Source organism: Theropithecus gelada, chromosome 2 (genome assembly GCF_003255815.1).
Source record: "Theropithecus gelada isolate Dixy chromosome 2, Tgel_1.0, whole genome shotgun sequence".
Taxonomy (NCBI): domain Eukaryota; kingdom Metazoa; phylum Chordata; class Mammalia; order Primates; family Cercopithecidae; genus Theropithecus; species Theropithecus gelada.
Genome location: NC_037669.1, coordinates 109,734,258 through 109,739,234, shown reverse-complemented (window position 1 = coordinate 109,739,234; position 4,977 = coordinate 109,734,258). Strand labels below are relative to the sequence as shown.

The 4,977-nt window shown below is 40.9% G+C and overlaps 1 pseudogene; it reads right to left on the bottom strand.

The window, feature by feature from the left end:
- Positions 1–432: 432 nt before the first annotated feature.
- Positions 433–4,145, bottom strand: LOC112619366 (annotated as a pseudogene).
- Positions 4,146–4,977: the final 832 nt, after the last annotated feature.

Below are 4,977 nucleotides of genomic sequence, written 5' to 3'. Positions count from 1 at the left end.
TAGTAGAGACGGGGTTTCACCGTGTTAGCCAGGATGGTCTCGATCTCCCAACCTCGTGATCCGCCCGTCTCGGCCTCCCAAAGTGCTGGGATTACAGGCTTGAGCCACCGTGCCCGGCCTTGGGCAAATTATTTAACCTCTCTATGTCCTGGTTTTTGCATTTGTAAAACTGGAATGAAAAATGCTGTTTCAAAAGGGCCGATGCAAAGATTAAATAATATAAAGTACTTAGAAGAATATCTGGCATATATTACGTGTTCAATACATGTTTAAAATGGTGATAATATGATGAATTGATAGTGTCAGATAACAAACAAGAAATCGTGTGTTTAGAAGTAAGAAGACCATTTGACTAAGGTTTTTTGTTTTTTGTTTGTTTGTTTTTGCAGTTTTTACATTTTTATTTAAATACAAAACGTGCATATGAGCTGTCTACTCATTTTCTTTGCTGCGCAGCCTGGCATTGGGGTTGGTGACTGTGATGGCCAGCTGGGCAGCTCTTTCCACCATGGCTTTGTGGTTCTTGGAGGAAACACTGTGAGCGATCTCAGCACAGTAAGATTTGTTGCATATCAGCAGCACTTTCAGCTCCTTGATGTCGTGGAACAGGAACTTCCAGAAGCCACTGGGCAGCATGTGCTTTGTAGTTTTTGTTGCTCCCATAACCAATGTTGGGCATCAAGATCTGGCCCTTGAACCTTCTATGAACCCCGTTGTCAGTACCTCTGGGTTTCCACCAGTTAGGCTTCATTTTGATGTATCGGTCAGACTGGTGCCAGATGAACTTCGTTCTCTTTTCGACAATCTTGGGCTTCACAAGGGATCTGAGGGCAAACACGATTCTGAGGAGGAGATAACTGCCACTTCCGTAAGCAGCGCCCAGGTTGGGGTTTTTAAAAATTAATTTATTTATTTTGAGACAAGGTTATAAGACACTCTCTCTCTCTCTCTCTCTCTCTATATATATATATATATATATATATATTTTTTTTTTTTTTTTTTTTTTTTTTTTAGATGGAGCCTTGCTCGGGAATGCCAGGCTGGGGTCCAGTGGCACAACCTCGGCTCACTGCAACCTCGGCCTCCTGGGTTCAAGCAATTCTCCTATCTCAGCCTCCCGAATAGCTGGGATTACAGGTGCCCACCAGTATGCCCAGCTAATTTTTTTTGTATTTTTAGTAGAGATGGGGTTTCACTATGTTGGCCAGGCTGGTTTTGAACTCCGGACCTCAAGTGATCCGCCGGCCTCAGCCTCCCACAGCACTAGAATTACAGGCAGGAGCCACCGTGACCGGCTGAGATTTTCTAACTTTTGTACTTTTGTAGAGACTGGTTTTCACCGTGTTGCCCAGGCTGGTCTCGAACTCCTGGCCTCAAATGATCCACCCACCTTGGCCTTCCAAAGTGCTATGGTTACATGTATGAATCACCACACCTGGCCTAAGGTTGACTTTTAAAAAAAGAATTCTTATCAGTAGAGAGGGATAAAGACTGAAAAATCACAATGGAGAAGGCAAAAACCAGTTAGGATAAAGACTGAAAAATCACAATGGAGAAGGCAAAAAACAGTTAAAGGGCTACTGCAAGCATACAGAAGAGATGAGTAGAAACTGAAGGAATACAATGAGAATGTAGATAAAGAGATAAAATTGAGATATTTAAAATGTTGAAGTAATGAGGCCTACTAGGTAGAGATGTGATAAGAAATGAGGAGAGATTCATGGGTAAATTTAAGTTTTTACTTAAACAAAACATTATGAACAATTGGGTACATAATGATGCCATTAGTTAACATAGAATATAGAAGAAGATCCCTTTATTTGTGGAGGGAGATAAGTTCTTTTTGGAAAAAATTACATTTGAGGTGTCTTCAAAACTTGCAATTATTTTAGAGAAGATTAAGTTTTGGGAGTCTCTAGTGAATGTTCAGCATTTAAGATGGTTGGATATAAAAATGCTCTAGAAATAAATGCTCAGTGCCACAAAGTGGAACCAGCATTCAGGCAAAAGTTTTCTCAGCAAGGCAACTTACTTCTGCAGAAGGGTGCCACTTGCATCAATCAAGATTGCAAGAGCACACAGAACAAAGGAGAGCAAGGTGTTTTTATCTCTGGCACATAGTCCTTACCTTTGTGTCACTCTGCAATGGGCTGGGGTCAGACCACACAATCTGAGCTGACCCAATTGGCTACTTTCAAATATCTTTGTAAATATGGAAGGGAAGGGGGACATGAGGTACAGTGGTGAAGCATGTGAGACATGCAGTATCAGGCAAAGAATGGGTGCAGGTAACCAAGGAAACAGATGTGAGTTATTGATTAGAGCTGACGGGAAGGGTGTAGGCTGTTTACAGTAACTAGGGGCGCGGAGGCATGTAGAACAAGAAAGTTAAGTTTGGGAACAAAGAACCAGGAAGTTAGCAGGCTAAACCTTTGAAGAGAAACTTTACTGTATCCTGCAAGATCAGGAAAACATGAGATTTTTTAGGGAAAGTTTAAATGAGAAGAAACTATAAAAGAGTAAATGCAATTTATAGGTAGGACTATTTTGAAAAAAAGAGGCTACATGGTGTAATTTACAGAGCAAAGGAGACTATATTATTGTATTAATATAGACTATCATATTGAAGAGTAATATTAATAAAAGATGGAAGGCACCAGGCATGGTGGCTCATGCCTGTAATCCCAGCACTTTGGGAGGCTGAGGTGGGCAGATCACTTGAGGTCAAGAGTTCAAGACCAGCCTGGCCAACATGGAGAAACCCCACCTCTACTAAAAACACAAAAATTAGTGGGTGTGGTGGCAGGTGCCTTGTACTCCCAGCTACTCTAGAGGCTGAGGCAGAAGAATCGCTTGAACTTGGGAGGTGGAGGTTGCAGTGAGTGGAGAGTGTGCCACTGCACTCCAAAAAAAAAAAAAGAAAAAGAAAAAAAGATGCAAGGCAAATTAACTGATTAATGAAGACTAGATATAAACTCCCCTAGAGCAAAGATACAAAGATTTCTGTTTTGGCATGACAGTATCTTGCCCAGTACTTCATTCATTATAAGTTCAAAGTAAATATAGATGAATACATGAGATATGAATGATAAAAATAAATAGAACGGATGCAGTGGCTCACGCCTGTAACACCAGCACTTAGGGAGGCAAAAGTGGGAGGATAGCTTGAGCCTAGGAGTTCGAGACTTGCCTGGGCAATATGGTGATACCCCCATTCTCCAGAAAAAAATTAAAAATAAAAAAACCATGAATAGATACCTAATCTATGTAACAACATGGAAAATGCTTAACAATATGTGTACAAAAAATAAAGCAGAATATAAATTCATCCTCTGGTGTGTACTGGAGTTTGAAAACAAAAGTTGATCAGCACTATGATTATAATTTTGTAAAATTTATATGTGCAAACAGATAAGAAGTCGAGACTTAAATGAAAATAGTTTGTTAGGGTGATTAAAATACTGTTCCCCGAACTTTGGGAGGCCAAGGTGGGCAGATCACAAGGTCAGGAGATCGAGAGCATCCTGGCTAACATGGTGAAATCCCATCTCTACTAAAAATACAAAAAATTAGCTGGGCATGGTGGCGGATGCTTGTAGTCCCAGCTACTTGGCAGGCTGAGGTAGGAGAATGGCATGAATCTGGGAGGCAGAGCTTGCAATGAGCTGAGATCACACCACTGCATTCTGGCCTGGGTGACAGAGCAAGACTCTATTTCAAAAAAAATACTGCTCCCCCTGAACCCCAACCATTTATTTGGAATTCCATTCATAATGTAATTTAATAAGAAAAAGAACTGTTAAAACATACTTTTAAATTTTATTTATTTACTTTAGAGACAGGGTCTTGCTCTGTTGCCTGGGCTGAAGCACAGTGGCATGATCATAGCTCACTGCAACCTTGAACTCCTGGGCTCAAGTGATCCTCCTGCCTCAGCCTCCTGAGTAGCTGGGATAACAAGCACATGCCACCACACCTGACTAAGTTTTAAAGAGATTTTTGGTAGAGATGCTGTCTTGCCATGTTGCCCAAGTTGGTAATGAAACATTTTTGACCAGAAGGCAAGATCACTGACCTCCACAGCAAGCTTGAGTCTATTGTGGTTACCTTAGGCTAGCCAATTCACCTCTTTGAGGTAGTGCCATTATGCCAAAACATGAAAAAGATGATGTCAGATATAACCAGGTGGAAGGGAGACAGTAATAAAGGGGACAGTATTCTAGTAAGAATATGAAGGCTCCTAAGGATCAAGATGACTGGAGCATAGAGTATAAGGGAGCTATGGCAAGAGTAGAGCTTGGCCTAGAGATTCCTGGCAAACAACTAAGGGATTTATGTTTTATCCTCTGTCGTTTCAGCTATTTGGGTGGCTGAGATTGGAGACTCACTTGAGCCCAGGAGTTTGTATTTAGCCTAAACAACGGAGTAAGACCCTTTCTAAAAAAAAGAAAAAGGAAAAAAAATGTTATTCTAAGGACAATGGGAATCCATTATAGGTAGAATAAAGCAAGCTGTGGCTCTTAGAAGACCAGAAGCTCATGTGAGGAAGCATAAGGTTTTATCAAAACTTAGAGTTTACTTAAGAGGCTGAGGTGGGAGGATGGTTTGAGCCCAGGAGGTCTTGGCTGCAGGAAGCCTTGATCGAGCCACTGCACTCCAACCTGGATGACAGAGACCCTATCTCAAATTGTTTTTTTAAAAAAGCAAAAACAAAAACACTTAGAGACTGTCACAAGATAGCTGTTCACCTGACTTGCCTGGGCAGGTAACCTTAGGAAACTTCTCAACTTCTTCAGGAATGAGGACTGAAAATACATTATCACAAACTCATAATCTGGGGACTGTGATTAGCCTCCTAAAAACTTGCTCACCTCCACATTATCCTGAGTATTTTCCAGAATTTGCATGGAAAATTATGGGCCTCCTTATTTTAGAATTTTTTGCTTTCAGTTCTTTCTTAATGTTATTGTTATTAAA